Here is a 17,770-nt window from a genome sequence, read left to right on the forward strand (position 1 = left end):
CAGAGTTGTATGCATTTCATGGAGGACCCGACACCCGTACAGTTTCGAATCTATATATTAAATTGGCAGTCAGGTCCGGGTCGGTCCCAGTTCAATTACTGGTCCCGAGTCCGATTAACATTGTGTGTAACGTGCAGTTTAAAGTGCGCCACCGGGAGTCCGATTAACATTGTGTGTAACGTGCAGTTTAAAGTGCGCCACTGGTTTCTATGGCGATAACAACTGAAAGTCACGACCACGCGCTGCACTTTATTTCTCCTATGTTTTTTAAATATAAAAGATGGTTCATTAATAATAATAATAATAATAAATTTTGCTCAGAAATCACAGAGATGGTAGCAAAAAAAGCAATGCAAATGTCAAGCCCATTGCACTGAACGAGTAGCCTGACTACGTCAGACTTCGTACTTCCGCTAAATTTCATTACGCTTCTGTACTCAGTCTGAGATACCTCCCATTCAAACCGTTTTCCCCCGGTCTCAAAACGACCGTCCAATCAACGAACAGAGGGCGGGCTGAGAGCCGTGACGTAGACGCTAAACGCCGAGTCACGGTTGTAGTTTGTTGTGGACATGGAGACACAGAAAGCTATTTGCTCTGTTGTGGAGAACCGGCACTTGCCAACTAAAACCCGAACAAGAAAAGTGTTTGTTAAACATTTGAATGGAGATTATGTTGTTGCCCTACTCCCGACAAGTTTTTGGAAAAGTTTAATTTATCAACTTTACCGATCATCAGCGAGAAACTGTGTGCAGCACAGCTTGACGTGCACAACGATCGAGAAATCATGGAATGGAATTATCTTGTTCACAGTTAATGGTGGAGGACGCGTGGGCAAGCATTCTTTGGTGACATTCCTGATTAACCAGAAAATAAGGTAGGAAGATTTAATTTACATGTAGTTATGGTTGTCTGGTGGAAGAGTTTGAGAGGAGAGAGGGGCTTTCCTCCCGTTAGACGTGAGTGGAAAGCCACCGTAAGGATAGTGTTCAACTAGCTATGGCCCGATTTACTTTACATAATCTGCAAAAGTCGTTCATAGCCATGTTAACTCTGGTATTTCGCTCGATGGGTTTGTTTTCACATCATACGTGTATTTTACAGCAGAGATTCGATCGATTCGGCTGATCCGGCGCATAAAGCACATCATATCTAAATGTTATGTGTGATTGGCTTACGTTTAGACCAATGATTTTAAACTTCAGACAAGCCCCTCCCACGAGAAGGAAAACGATTGTCAATTGTGCCCAGCCAGACTCTGTCTATGAAGCGAAGCAAAATAGCAGAGGATGGTATTACCAGGCTACTGAACGAGCAAAGCTCAAGCTGACTCCCCTTACGAAAATTAACCATGGTTTTATTGTGGTAAAAGTGTAGTAACCATGGTTTTTTGGTGTATTGATTACTATCAGCAAAACCATGGTTTTACTGCACTGGTTTAAGTATGGTTTTTGAAAACCATGGTTTTGTGGTTACTATGGTTTTACTACAGTAACCATGGTTTTTTGGTTTTAACTGTAGTAAAACCATGGTTAATTTTCGTAAGGGTCAAGATATAAGTGAACTATTTGCACTCCGTTATGATACAGTTTTGCAAAAAATTCAAATCTGTATTCCAGACGGAAGGCACTGGATACATTGCAGGAGGTGGCCAGGAAGAAGAGGAAGAATTACTAAAGCAAGAAGAAGTGCTATATATTTTGAGTTTGTTTAATAAAAATTAAATTGAATTTTCCAAATTAGTGTCGGCATATTTTGATTTTTAAAGTTTCATTTTACTAAATATGCCTATGGAGTGGGCCATTTTTAAAGTTTCATTTTACTAAATATGCCTATGGAGTGGGCCGGGGATTGCAGGGGCCGGTGGCAATGTAAGTATCTGAATATTTGCCGCTGAGCGAGGGCTTCGATTATCTCTCTCTTTTTTGACCATACATGTGTTTGCATCCCTGACGTTAGATATTTTATGCACGTGTCTGTGGTTATTTTAGGTTGTTGATAGTTAATTTCACTTATAGTTTGAGCCTCGTGTAAATTTCTTAAAAAGCTGTAATTATTTTATAAAACATTATGTTTGCTGTCAAGACTGATATTTATTTATATATATTTATTAACCTACTCAGTTGTACTTGACTAATGCAATAATGACAGGTCCACCAGTTTAGTTTAAGTATATTGTAAAACATTTGAACATAACAACATTTGGACATAACATACACACATTGAACATGCATACCTCGCTTGTGTTTCTGCCTGCATCAATTTAGTTGTATAGCTGCATTGCTGATTAACACCTTTGAGCAGATTCTCCATGTTTTCTTTTATGTGTAGCTGCTCACCTTAAACAGATTCAGTACATTGAATGTTTAAAACAAATTAAGCCCTATAATATTGTTTATGTTTACAATAATTGGTAAAAAGTTTGACGGATAAAATGGTTCTTACCATTCTCTATATAAGCCCCTCTGTCTGTTAACTTTTGTTCGAGCCTGTCTAGATCTTTTATCAGTCTAGAAAGATGTTGGAGAAAAGACACCATCCTCTTCAATACTCTCCATCTGTGATGGGCTAACAACTGGACCAGTGAAGGCAGGTGACTCCAAGATTGTCTCGTCTACAGCTGCAATATCAACAAATAATTGAATTGAGGCTTTTTATATACATTTAGTATTTTTTAATAAAATTCATAATGAGCATATGTGTACATTGATTTAAAACAGTATTCAAGACTGTAGATTTACTGTGAGGTTTTGAATGTTGGACAGACCATCAGACCTGCATCTGCCTCGGACATGTTGATGTTTAGCTGATGACAATTTTAAATAAAAAATGTTTTAGGTAACTTACTCTCCATTCTACCTTGCAGGTCACACCATGGTCTCAAGAGTGAAAATGAGTGCTCTATGGATTGAACAGGAAAGGTAGTATTACACAGTGTTATGTTGTGTTTAAATGCCATGAACAATGTGTTTATATTTTCTTCCTAATTATGTCAACAAATGCTCTTTTACCTTGCATGGTACTTTAGGTGAATCAAAACTCCAACCATCTGTATGAGGGTCTGGATAAAGGATGCCCACTGGAGCTGGAAATGATGGATCAGGTCATTTTCATTTGTCACATTTACAAAGAAGCACACTCTAAGGCTTGCGTTACCCTGTCTGTGGCAAATACACTAGACAAAAGTATTGGGAGGCCTCATTCTAATAAACATGTTTATTTATTCCAGTATTTCCAATCAAAACAAATATAAATTCTATACCATATAATACCACTTCAAAAAGTTTTGTTTTGATTTTTGTTGCAACAGTTTTGTAAGTGCCTTTTTCTGTTCCAAAATGACTACAGCTTCTTGTACAAGTCATTGATAGGTTTAGGTGATGAGTCTTTGGCTAAAAAGTTGGTATTGAAAAGGGCCCTGCCAAAACTCTTGCTATAAATTTAGCATCAAACGATTTTTCTAGAACAGTGGTTCTCAAACTGGGGTCCGGGGCCCCCAGGGGGGCCGCGAGATGGTGCCATGGGGGCAGTGTTGGGGGTAACGAGTTACAAAGTAACGGATTACAGTAAGTACATTACTTTTTTGGGTAACGAAGTAAAGTAACGCATTACACTAATAATATTGGTAACTACACTACTTTACTAGACTATAGGAACGCGCTTTCCTGCGTTACCCAAGCAGTGTTTGCCTGGGTGTAAAGTTCTGTCTATTTAAGTGGTGCGTGCATGCGTGTCCCTGTACGTGTGCCGTTGCCATAGATATTGATTTGACGGAGCTGCTGGTGCAAAGGGGAGCGTGAAATGAAGACGGAGGGTTTCAGCCACTGGGGCGATATTCACATAACTTTCAGGGTATTGCTCGAAAGGACAAAAATATTCGTGTGAAATGCACACTATGCCCACACGACAAGTGTCTTTTCAACTGCTGACAACGCGATGAGCAACCTGTCTGAGCATTTGTAAGCCCAGCATGGCAATACAACACTTGTGGCGAAAGATCCTGCTTAACTTTACCGGTCAGGGATCGAGAGGTCCGAACCCGAAGACGGAATTAGGTATGAACCTCAATCGAGTCAGAGCCAGAGCATAATTCTTTTAAAAAAATTATTTGAACGTAACCCGAACAGCAATGTCGCGTGCGCTCAATTTATAGAAAAAAGCCAGGAGTCAGGACCGCTGTTTTCTTCATAATCTTACTTCCAAATCTAATCCTATAAACTTTTCGGTGTTTGATGTATCACTGTTACCGCCCTGCCAGACTGTCTTAAATAGAGAAATAAGTTAATTCCTTGATTTGCGTTGTTGATTCATTTATAAATAATTCCCCCAATGGTTTAGTTTATGCGCAAAAAGCATTCAAATGAATAGAACGTGATGATTACGTCTTTCTTTGGTGAAAAAAATAATAAAATAAATAAGCCTATATGAAATGTGTTTCACTTAAATAATTAGCAAATCAACAAAACGAATTCAAAAGTAGCCTATAGCCTATATGAGTTTGTTTATTGTGTGACGCGCTCCCAAACCGATGCAGCACAAAACACTTTTTACCTATTTAAAAAAGCACAATGTTTTGTTATTATTGCGAGTGTAACTTTACATAAATAAATGTACACATTACAGTTTTGAATGTTGTTTTACTTTTATTTGTATGACCATAATTTAAGGTAATTTAAGGTAATGCAAAATGCAAGCTCCTCACGCGTTTCATGCCATCACCCGCGTGGGTTTACACAGGGCAGCGAGAAAGAGACATTAAACTTTAAACATTTAACATTCTACTTGAGTTTTTTTGGACATCCCTTTGGAATCACTGCAATCATATCATCAATTTATAAGGTAATAATAAATATAAGCGCAGCGCTTATGAGTGTTCAAACACTGCTGACCGCTCAGCTGTCAATCAGCCGACCCTCACAAAGTTTCAGATTAAATGATAATATATTTGAACAAGCATGGTCCTGTGCTTATTTCTGTCAATGTTCTGCATGAAGATCTTTAAAGGTTTCTACTTACATCACGATTTGCGGTGCGGCCGGTCGCAGTCTTTATGTAAAAAACGGGTATGAAATAAATTGATGCTGATGTCGGATAACAGGTCAGCTGTTATTTTAATCGCGCGGATGCGGGTTATCAAACAGGACTGTGCATGACTCGTATAAGGAAAATGGAATGACAACAAGACAATTATAAAATAGCCTACATGTTTATATTCTGTATGAAACCACCATGGGCGCTAAACTTGCGGTGTTAAAGGGACAGTTCACCCAAAAATAAATTATAAATTTTGTTACAAACCTGTATAAATATCTTTGTTCTGATAAACACGAAGCAACATATTTTGAGAAATGTTAATAACCAAACCAAGCATGAGCCCCATTCACTTCTATAGTAGGAAAAAATAATACTATGGAAGTGAATGGGGCTCATGAATGGTTTGGTTACAAACATTCCTCAAAATATTTTCATTCATGTTCACCAGAACAAAGACATTTATACAGGTTTGTAACAACATGAGAGTTACAAACCTGATTTACAAATAAATTATACAGAATTTTAATTTTTGGGCGAACTATAAATCCGATGGGGTCAAAAATTAGGGTGCACCTAACTTTTGTGCTGGTGCACCTAAGAAAAAATGTTAGGCGCACCAGTGCAACCAGTGCAAAAAGTTAGTCTAGAGCCCTGGCCGGTCATTTAAAGTAGTCACTCATCATCAGCCGACCCCGCCTAAACCATGTCCATGTATCTATGTGGTAAATTAAGAAAAAGGAAAGTAAAGTAATAAGTAGTGAAGTTACTTTTCAAATGCAGTAACTAGTAAAGTAATCTCATTACAATTTTAAGAAGTAACTAGTAACTAGTAACTAATTACATTTTTTGAGTAACTACCCCAACACTGCATGGGGGCCCCAGTTTTATGACATTTTATAAAATACATTTATTTATCATGAATTCTGTGAAATTAAACCTATAAAAAAATAAGGCAGCACTACTTTGTATAATTTAATGTTTTGTTTAATTAAAATGTGAAGTTTTAGAACTGTTTTTTGTCATACATTTTCTGTGGGGGGGCCGCGAAGAAATGCACCGTACACAAAGGGGGCCGCATGCTGAAAAGGTTTGAGAACCACTGTTCTAGAATATCATATGCTGTAGCATTAAGATTTGTGCTCATGGAAATAAGTTAAGTATTTAAACCTGTTTATTAGGAGGAGGCGTCACAATAGTTATGTCTATATAGTTTATGTTTGATAAGCCAAAATAACTAGGGCTGCTTCTTTTTAAGAACTTTTGGGTATTTTTAAATCAGCCAGAGGAATAACAGTCCTTAAATGTGTAATGTACTGCCATAATTTCGTAATGATCAAAAGTGAGGTCAGATTCTTGTTAACCTACTGTGTTCTTTCTTGATGGTCAGCCAAGGGTCTCAGGACAGAAAATCTGTTTCGTATGGATCAGAGTCAGACATTAACATCTAATATGTAATATCTAGTGATATGTTTTCTTAGATAATGCTGTAAACAAATGCTCTTTTACCTTGAATATTAGGTGGATCCACACTTTAACCATCTGTATGATAATCTGCACCCACTGGAGCTGTAAATGGTTGAGCAGGTAAGTTTCACAAGTAAACAAACTCAAATCCTATTCAGACCATTCATGATTCCAGCAATAACAAAGTTTTCTCGTCACAATAAGACTGCATTTACATTGCAAATCTTAATGCACAGATCAGATTTTTTTGACTATATTCATTTGTTGTTCTGCTCTTTTTATATTTACATAAGACACGATTCATATCTGATATCTGTGTTAACAATAATTTCCAAAACTGCAGTTAATATGAGTGTCATGATTTGCACTTGAGTTTTGTATCGACAGGGTCACTGCCAATTTAGGCATGTTTCTAATTATGACACTTAAACAATTCTATATGTACTTCGATAAAAGTTTTTGCATTCATGGAAACATAAGTGAATCACAGACAGCATTCTTCTTTTACGAATGTTAAATGGCTGGAGTAGTGATGTCACTAGCTAGCTAGATTAATTTTCATTTGACCTCCCCCACAGAAAGACACATCACATCATTATATCGTTGGCTCCGCCCACTGGTGTTCAGTCTAAAGTAGTAGTTGTTGACAATCATAAAGTTGTAATAACAGTAAGATTGTGATGTCAGACAAACATTGTGCTGTTGCTGGCTGTGGGAAATTAGTGTCTTTGTAAGGGTCGCAAATAATTTTAAAATATTTATGTTTCAAAATATTGCCCCCCTACCTTGAACTAAACTGGACTGTCGCAGAGACCACGTGTAGTAGGGTACGGAGCGCTCACACTAGTCACACCAAACTTTGGATGTAAAACATACTTTGGTATGATACAGTATGCATAGTGTGAGTACCCCATAATTTTACTGTAAACCATGCCGCTCCTTAGAGCTTATTTCTATGTATATTTAAAACATTCTTCATTCTCTTGTGATTATTTTTGTAGGTTTCTGAATTGATGTCAGATGCAAAGCAGAAGCTTATTTTCTTCCAGTTTGGCTGCATTGTGGAAAATGCTGGAAACTAAAATGCAGGTGACATTGTTTTGTTTATTGAAGCTATGACAAATCATTTGTTATTGATTGTACTGCCTGTTTAGTTGTTAATGTTTTATACAGTGTAACTGTTCCTAAACATTGTTCCTGGAGGTCCTCTGCTATTCACATTTTGTATGTCTTCCTTATTTAACACACCTTATTCAAATCATCAGCTCATTAGTAGAGATCTTCATGAACTGAACTGAGGCTGTGTCCAAATGTTCACACTTGTTGTCTTTGCACTAGACTACTTACATGACGTTTTTTTTAATATTTGGCCTAAGTATTCTAGTGGGCGTGAAGATCCCAAGCGTGCATGTAGAATTATTCACCATATGGGACACACTTAGCATGTGTAAAAATGTCAATCCAGGTAGTGCCAGCAATTTGCACCAAACGTATTTGTGTTTTATTTACTACTTTTAATTTATATTTAACATTTTTAAGTTTTTCTGTAAATAAAACGAACACTCTGAAATTAACATTTGCTGAACTTAAAGATTATTATCTACACTTATCTCAAACTTTTAGATGCAGAATTCTTTGCTCCTGTAAAAAAGCTCTTTTTTTTGAGTATGTAGCTTTATTAAAGTGTATTATTTATTCAGTAGTCCCTAAATAAACGACACAATGTTGCAGTTGCAGATGTTTCACAAAATACATAACAATAATGCAGTGAACACCATAGAAATGTTAACATACAATTAAAAGTCTCGTGCTTTACATCCAGAACATGATGCACGATGGGATGCACAAAGTGATATTTGGACGCAGCCTCAGTCTGTCAGATCAAAGAGACATACAGAATGCACAGAGCAGTGGGACTCCATGAACAGAGTTGAGAACCACTGGTGTAACTCATTATGCTTACCTGACTCGTGCAGAATTCTGGCCTGGTGTTTGGTCCCCCCTTTCTCTGGCTTGTGTCTCCATCATCATTACACTCTTGTCAGTGTAATAGTATCGTCGTCTGCGTACCAGGACTTTGTTACTCAGCTGTTCCTTTTCCTTCAAACTACATTTTTGTCAAGCTGCAACAAGTTGGAAAACATAATTATAAACGTTTAAGGATTTTGATGTATGAACTATGTAACAAAAGCAAAAAATGTATAGTCATTCTATTAAGACATTACCTTTTGGGTAACACTTTACAATAACAGTACATAATTAATCATGTACTAATACATAAATTAATAATCAGTTTAATATGAACTAATGATGAGTTAAGCTATTTACTAATCAATAACTAACCGTAACTATGTTATGAGTCATATGAATTCATGCATGAATTACACCCACCTTAACTACACATTAATAAATGTTTGTTAGTTAATGCATTAATTAACACTTTGCGTACCCCATATCAAACAAGCTCTGTAGAAGAACGAAAATAACTTTTGTTAATTCAAAATGTTTAGGTTTGTAATGCAAAACTGTTTATACATTTGCTCCTGCAGCTGAGCTAAAAACATTGAATGGCACTGGATTTCTTGCAACATTTACAGTTAACTTTAATCATTAAATGTGCAATTATGGATTAATAATTAAAATTAGTTCCAGTGCTGCCATTAAGAGTGACAGACGCTATTCTTTCTAAATTTAAATCAGTATTAGCCTACAGACGATGGTTATTGTGTGAACTGGCTTGTCTTATTATCAAAATGCACATACAGTATCTGTCTTGTTCTTCTTTTAAGCCATTATTACCCCTTCCAAATGTCTGACCAATTTTCACATTTGCTCCTCTCCTTTAAAACCACCAAAAATTAGATGAGCTGAATTTGTATAGAATGTGTAATTGATAACTTTTTAACAGTGTACCCCTCCAAGAAAAGTCATTGTGTAGGGCCTACACAATATTACATTAACAAGTCATTAATTTATGTTAGTTTATGAGTAGTTAATAATGATGTGCCCCCTCAAGTAAAGTCATGACCTAATCATACATTAACAAATCATGAATTTATGTTAGTTTATGAGTAGTTAACGATGAGTTAATAATGATGTGCCCCTTCAAGTAAAGTCATGACCTAATCATACCATAACAAATCATGAATTTATGTTAGTTTATGAGTAGTTAACAACGAGTTAATAATGATGTGCCCCTTCAAGTAAAGTCATGACCCAATCATACATTAACAAATCATGAATTTTTGTTAGTTTATGAGTAATTAACGATGAGTTAGTAATGCTGTGCCCCCTCAAGTAAAGTCATGACCTAATCATACATTAATAAATCATGAATTTATGTTAGTTTATGAGTAGTTAACGATGAGTTAGAAATGATGTGCCCCCTTAGTAAAGTCATGACCTTATCATACATTAACAAATAAAAATATAAGTTACCCAGTGGCGGAGGCAGAAAGTGTTTTAGATGGGTGGGCATCTATACTTCTGCGGGCCAGAAGAATTCACATACTTTTTTTAACTTGCGTTAATTGGGAAGATAAAATTACTGTTTTTTCCATCAGTTTTGTACATTTTAAGATGGAATTACGTTATTCAATCTAACTGTATTACAATCGGCCGTCTCTCAAACAGAAGGCTGCATCCTCCGGAGGTCGGATATGCAGGCTGCATACGTCATTAAGCTTGGTTTATTTCAATTAAATAAGCATAACATTCGCAAGTCATAAGCATATTACAACGATTTACGATTAACTATTTAAGCATTGAGCATTTATTTAGCTAAACGCCCGTGGCTTACCTAAGCACTGGTTCTGAAACATAGAGGACCCAGAAGCAAAAAATTCAACACTGCTTTATTGAAAATCAACTTAAACAGTCCAGTCGGGCCGTCAAGTCCCGAGCCACCAAGAGCGAGTTTACTTTAGTGTTGCTGGTGTACACCATTTTTATTTAGAAGTCTTTTCGCAGTGATCCACACGTTCACACGAATTTGCTACTCAGTGCAATCTAACCTACCGCGCTCTCTTCAAACCCGCCTCTTCCGCTCTAGATGACAGCAGCGATTGGTGGACGGAAAGCAAGACATTACCGTAATAAACCATATATTGCCAAAAAGCGCAATTTGTTTTCTTTAGGAGCAATTCAAATTTTTTGATAGTTCAAATGTTTGAAGAATTACGGTTTGAATGAAAAAAACATAATGTATTTCCATGAATCTGATTGGATGGGCAAGCTGTCAATCCACTCGTAGATCCGCCCCTGGCTGAACGCTGATCCTGATACAATGCGAAACATTTATTAAACAATAATTAAAATAACATCAAGATAACATTTTAATAGCTTTCACAAATAAACTGGTAAGATTGACGGTTTGATGGTCTTTATATGAACACTATACATTTGGCATTGTGACTTTGGTTAACATGTTTGTCATTTCTGATGAATAGTCAGAATGATTTTAACTGAAATATTTTGACAGCGCCAAAAGCAGCAGACCACAAGTGCAACGAGCTAGCAGCCTGTTGTAGGCTGTAACGTTTACATCCACCTTCCTTTTGATTTTGCAATCTACATTGACAAGCATACAAAAATAGAGAACAATTAAAATACTTTAATTACCTGCTATCTTGGTATTGTGAGCACATGAATTTGAAAAATATCTTTTGTTTCTAAAATTATAAGTGGAACATTTTATGCATCTTTATTTGACCACTGTTTTAGAGCATGTTTTATTTCGGTTACCCAAAGTGTTAATTAATGCATTAACTAACAAACATGTATTAATGTGTAGTTAAGGTGGCTGTAATTCATGCATGAATTCATATGACTCATGACATAGTTATGGTTAGTTATTGATTAGTACATGGCTTGACTTGTCATTACTTCATGTTGAAGTGATTGTTGATTTGTGTATTAGTGCATGATTGTTCATGTACTGTTATTGTAAAGTGTTACCGAACAGTCTACTGTAGCAAACTTTGAACAAAGTCAAACAAAAAAAGAGAAAAAATTATAAATGCTGAATGTGTCTCATCTTAAATACATTGTTGTTGTTTTTTTCATTGAATTTGGATGTTTTGATGATTTAAGGAAAATTTACGTAGCATATATTGATGTTTTAAATCAGAGTTTGTTAATGACACTTAATCATTAACAAACATTTAAAAAGGTTTATTACAATACTAATTGATAATATTAATGTACTAATCTTGTTTTGTTACACCCTAAATCATTAGCTACCCCAGTTACAGGCATGAGTGTTTGACTTCATGCAGACATCGAAGTACTGCGAGAGCGGTTCAAAAGCCCAGGAAACAGTGTAATCACGCGGTACTGTGATGTCATACTGGTTAACGATAAGCCACGTGAAGTTGGACACAAGGGCTGCACTAATCTTAGCCTGTGGTTTTTGAGGCTTCATGGCTCTTCGCGTTAAACGATCGCAGACGATTTATTTATCTTTTTCACCTCGATCTTTGGCCTCTTGTGATTTACCAAAACCAACATTTGAAGTAACAACGCTGACGAAGGAGTTTCATCAGTAGAGGTAAGTAACTAACTATATGTTATGCATTTAGTGGATCTACAGATTGATTGTCGTATATGATCATAATTTTTTTTGGTTTGTTTGTTTTTAACGCTTAACGTTATCAATGCAAGGCAATATTGAGCTGCAAATCCTGAAGGCAAGGCACGTTGAAAATGTACGTTAACGTTAAGTAACTTTTCTCAGTGGTGGTGGAGTAAACATTAGCTAGCCAAGACAAGCACCCAGGGATAATAACAAATAACCAAAGTTTAATAATATTGCTGGATTTTTTATAATTTTTATAATGCTTAATAAATGATGCGTGTAAATTTACACATATTTATTACGTCACTGACATTGTTTTTTATTGCGTTTATTTCTTTTATATTGATTGAAAATTAAAACCTTATTTAATTTACCTAAATTTTTTTGTGTTTAATACTGATTTATGTTGTTTTTCTGTTTAATATTAGTGTGTCCTGGTAAACGTGTGCTCGGAAACATGCAGATCTACAGAGCCGACCTTGAGGCTAGTTTTTGCATGACATCCACTGATGGATAATCTGTTTACCTAAAAACAGGTAATGTATAAACATTGCAAATATAATGAATTCACAAGTATATAATTTCACAAATATTAAATATTATTTACAATTATTATTAATGATGTACATATTAAATTACATATTATACATGTTCAGTTGTTCTGTTAAAGGGATAGTTCACTTTAAAATGAAAATTCTATCATCATTTACTCATCCTCGTGTTGTTCTAAACCTGTATGAATTTACTTTTTCTGATGAACACAAAAGAAGATATTGTGAGAAATGATGGTAAACACACAGCAGTAAGTGACCATAGACTTGCATAGTAGGAAAAAAATATTTTGGAAGTATAGTGATAAATGACTAAGAAAATGTTTTGATAAATGATGGTAAGCACACAGTTGATGGTACCCATTAAATGCTATCATATTTTTTATTCCCACTATGGAAGTCTATGGTCACTTACTGCTGTGTGTTTACCATCACTTCTCAAAACATCCTCCCCCGTGTTCAACAGAAAAAAGAAATTCATACAGCCCTAGAACAACATGAGGATGAGCGAATGATGACAGAATTGTCATTTTAAAGTGAACTATCCCTTTAAGTTATTTGAAGGATATGCATGGTAGATCCATTAGATTATCTTCCTCACTATCTATAAGCAGCATGCTATATAAATGTTCCACTTAAAGGTGTAGCAGAGGATTTTCTCGAATTTTAGAAAAGAAAAGTTTCCTGTCTGCCATTATTGGACAAACTGATTATTCCAGGTGTGCCTGAACTCAGTAGTCACAACAACAATAATCAGACACACCTGGATTAATCAGTTTGTCCAATAATGGCAGACAGGAAACAAGGAGCTGGCTGAAGTTCAGGAAGTAGTGCAGCTGGGCATAAAGCCTATTGCGCAACACTCCAGATTGACAACTAGGAGGACCAATAGTCTTGATGATCCACCCGGAAAAAGAAAATTTTGCGCAGTACCTTTAATGTTTAATGCTCTTTTACCTTGTTCATACAAAGCAACTTATTGCTCATCTGCTTGAGAGAAAGTTACTGCTGGGGCTCTCCTGCTAAGGTTGTCTAAAGGTTGTCTTAATTCTAAAAGTCATTTATCTGAATATGAAAGGCTTAAGTCATAGCAAGTTTTGAATGAATGACTTCAAAATCTGTTTAATAATGTTTATTTACAATGTATTTTATTCCACTTACCTGAATCGTGCAGAATTCTGGCTTGATGTTTAGTCCACCGATTGTCTTCTCCAACCTCTGAGTGAAGCCACCACGAGTGGTCGTGTTAACCAATTTTTTTCACAGTGAGTGTGTCTACATAGTCTAAACGCTTAATAAACTGATAACGTGTAAGGTCATTTAAATGCGTAAAATGGTTTTCTTTTATAGGGTAAAGCCCATAAATGGCAAAAACTGATTGGCACAGGTAGTTTTTTGCTCTTAAACCAGATTTTAACATTGCATGTAAGCGTCTTAACGTTTTTTTTGCCGTTTCGGATGTGCGCATGTCTCCACCTGTGATAGATAAACTTCACAAATGAAAGTAAATTAAAACACTTGAAACATGTCAATGTAATAAGCTGATTTTTATAATATCATAATAAGATAATTGTCCTCTTATTATGTGCATGTAAACATACTCAATGTCTTTGTTTATTCTTTGTCTCAAGTCACACTGAGTGTGAGAAGTCATTTGTCCAGTGCTGTCGTGAAATCTAATGATAACTGCAACTCCTTCAGTCTAACATGATGGTTGAATTACACACAGATAAACACCTACTTTATAGACCACAAGATTTGAGTTCAGGCAGATTAAGATAGTTTAGATTGAGTTTAGTTGTAATTGTTTGGCTGTTGGCTCATATTATTATTGATTTTGACAATTTTCTTACAGCCCTTGTCTGTCAAAATGACAGACATTGAGAAAGTTTAATGCAACCTCTGGTTGTAAAGGAAATTTTAAACTTCTTCATTCTGTCACTAGCTCACCACAATCCATGTTTACCAGCTGTGAAAGTGCAGGCCAAAAATCTTCCTTCACCTGTGGGCCTCTTCCCACATGTAGATAAGGTAACGAATTATTTGGTCACTGTCACGGTTTCTGTCACTGGTGCAAAATAACTGCCCTAGAGAACATGAAGAATAGCCAAAACTGTGGTATTGCGCTAGCCCTAAACAATTTGAGAATCTTGATGTTTCACGACACATGGTACAACCGCGTATTAGGCATGGGCCAGTATAAGATTCTGGTGGTATGATTACCTTTAGAAAAAATACCACGGTTTCATGGTGTTGCGGTATTGCCATTGCTACAATAAAATTTGTTATTTTTAAATGCCAGGTAAAAATAAAGCCTTTAAATTATATTATATAATATTTTCATAATGTATATTACATGTAAACATCAAATCAATCACATGACTTAATGGTTTAATTAATTTTATATAAATACAGTTCATAGCTTGGAGACGGTATCACAGACCATTTTAGTGGTTTTGTAACCTTGACTGTTTAAAACCTTAGTATACCTTAAAACCGGTAACCAGCCCATGCCTACCGCGTAGCATCTATTATTTAGGTGGTAGACAGGTCTGTTTGCATGTTATTGCATTGGTAATAATTTATTGTTTATAGTCCAATATTGATTGTGAGAATTATTTCAATTTCCTTAAAAATGTTCTAACATCTTTTTCCTTTCTTTTCTTAATGCAGCACTTCAGGAGAAACCTGCCTGTGATCTGCTAAGATGCACAGATTCAACTCTGGCCCATTGTCATCCCAACACCTTATCTGCCATCAGTTTCGTTTAGTGTCGGTCTATTGCAAAAGTTCTTATAAACTTTAAATGAGACTTTGTGTTAAGCAGGGGTTTCCAAACCTTTCATTCCAAAACATATTAAGCCCAGGACACACGGCAGGATTTTTGCAATCCAATAAGACCTTATCACATTAAACTTTAGCAGTAGACTGTCGACGAAGACACCTATTGCATCTGAGGCTACAACATCCGTCATCAGCATGCGCTAGTGGTAAACAAATACAGGTACGCAGGTCGTTAGCACACACGTTGTTGATGTGCGTTGATCATGCTGAACTTCTTACACTGTCATAAAACTATCTTTGGTGTCTTTGGTCCCAGGACTGGGAAAACAGACGTCTTTAAACCTCTCACACTGTACGAGATAGGACCACCAATTAAGAGCCACGATCACAGAAATCTTCACGATTGGTAATCTTTCATCTGGGACAGCCAAAAATCGTGCCGTGTATTACAGGCTTTTGACAGGTGTAATCTTATAGTATATCAAACCATTGCTAATAATTAATTGGACAAAGCATCACTACAATGCAACACTCACTATCTTACGGTGCGACCCACAAGTGGGTCTTCACCCACAGTTTAAAAACACTGAGTATGAGTAAGAGTATGTTGTATTGTAATTAAAGTCAAATCTAAGTGTTATGGAGCAGTTTGTCATTATATTCACAGTATTACATGGTTCTTTCAGCAGTTACTACGTTACAGTGCTCTTAAAGTGTCCTGGGTCTTGTGAAGTAATGTAATGAGAATGTGATCAATAACTTTGCAGTATTTTGTTACACTGTGGCTGTAATCGTATTAACACATAGGTTAAACATTTTATTCAAATTTGGTAAACAAACTAGTCAATATAATTCATGGTGTGATGCTGGATTAAACCTGGTCAAATGAATGTGTATTGTGTTTTCACTTTTTTATGAGGTTTCTTCATCTATATAAACATTCTCAATATCACCTTTGGTTTGCTCAGAGTTTGTTCAGATGATTTTTAAAACTAAATGTGAAAATGCAAGGTGTGGTACATAATTTCAATGGATGGTGTGGGGTCAAAAACTATCAAAAGTTTCAACCTTAGATACTGTGATATAGGCCTAACTGATGACAAACACACTTAATGTGGGTCACACCCAGTATAATAAGCAGGAATTGCAGAAAGCATTAAAGCAGGGTCACTTTAAGATAATCAGCTTGTTGGCAATTGTTTTATTTATTTAAATGTATAACTTCTCATTTCAGACTGATACAACAGTCAGAGGGGCAGTGGCTGTTGACAATGATGTTCCTGTGTGTTTTGGTTTTGTTAATATTTTGTAGTCAGAAAGAGTATGAGATCACCTTTTCTTGTGCACGGTGCTTTATCTAAGTGCCTTTTTAACGTTTTGGACTAAACGCAAAATGTCTATATTGCTTTTTTATTATACGTGATATGGGCTTTTATTAATTATATTTAATTATATTTTTGCTTCGAAATTAATGCAAACCCTTAAAAACCTGTTGACTATATTTTTAAAACAATTAAACAAGACATTTATTTAAAAAATGAAATGAGTTGGAGGTCTTTGCTGATTCGTCTGCGTTTGATCGGATTCAAGACCAAAAGGAGATGCATTGCAGGCAGGTAGGATTTAGAATTTTTTAAGATCTTAAATACGTCTTGTAGAGATATGGAAGACGTATTATTCAAAGACGATCGTCAGCAGATGTAAAGATCTTTACAAGACGTATCTGAGACGTACGTGTGCTATCTGGATTTCTACTATAATGATTACTAAAACACAAATAAGAGTCCAGACAACGATAGGCAGTTCTTCTTTAGAGTTGTTTACTGCACAAAAGTAAACCTCTCGCTGGCCAACCAAATACTAACCCTGTGTTAATTTTTACGATGGCCAAACAGTACCTTTACTATGATTATTATGGTTTTTAAAGGTATACTTGTGAAATTAATAGAAAATATTTCTATATATACACACATTATATATATAATTTTTTTGTTATAAATTCCCAAGTAAACCTTATGATGACCAAACAGTACCTTTACTATGATTACTATGGTTTTAAATGTATACTTGTGAAATTAATAGAAAATATTTCTATATATTTCTATATATACACACATTATATATATAATTTTTTGTTATAAATTCCCAAGTAAACCTTATCATGGTAACAGTACCTTTACTATGATTACTATGGTTTTAGGTATACTTGTGAAATTAATAGAAAATATTTCTATATATACACACATTATATATATAATTTTTTTGTTATAAATTCCCAAGTACACCTTATCATGGTTTTACTTCAGGGAAAGTTACATTCCTGTTGAACATTCCTACAAGGCTCATTATGCGGCTCATTATG

General features: G+C 35.6%; 3 long non-coding RNA genes across 3 annotated transcripts in view; 2 read left to right on the forward strand and 1 right to left on the reverse strand.

Annotated features, from left to right (window-relative positions):
• Positions 1–374: 374 nt before the first annotated feature.
• LOC129450975 (uncharacterized) overlaps positions 375–17,770 on the reverse strand; it is a 415,333-nt gene continuing 397,937 nt past the window's right edge. The window contains exons 8-14 of the long non-coding RNA XR_012370889.1: positions 8,462–8,621; positions 6,541–6,600; positions 6,400–6,444; positions 3,012–3,085; positions 2,848–2,901; positions 2,446–2,620; positions 375–2,339 (exon numbers count right to left, since the gene is read on the reverse strand). This is a non-coding gene — a long non-coding RNA (uncharacterized lncRNA). The remainder of the gene's footprint in view (positions 2,340–2,445; positions 2,621–2,847; positions 2,902–3,011; positions 3,086–6,399; positions 6,445–6,540; positions 6,601–8,461; positions 8,622–17,770) is intronic.
• On the forward strand, positions 6,363–8,606 carry LOC129450982 (uncharacterized). The gene is made up of 3 exons (XR_012370890.1): positions 6,363–6,618; positions 7,500–7,587; positions 8,475–8,606. It is a non-coding gene; the product is annotated as an uncharacterized lncRNA (long non-coding RNA).
• On the forward strand, positions 11,486–16,360 carry LOC129450973 (uncharacterized). Its single transcript, XR_008646515.2, has 4 exons — positions 11,486–12,046; positions 12,502–12,609; positions 14,570–14,655; positions 15,298–16,360. It is a non-coding gene; the product is annotated as an uncharacterized lncRNA (long non-coding RNA).

This window comes from Misgurnus anguillicaudatus, chromosome 8 (assembly GCF_027580225.2).
Source record: "Misgurnus anguillicaudatus chromosome 8, ASM2758022v2, whole genome shotgun sequence".
Lineage (NCBI taxonomy): Eukaryota > Metazoa > Chordata > Actinopteri > Cypriniformes > Cobitidae > Misgurnus > Misgurnus anguillicaudatus.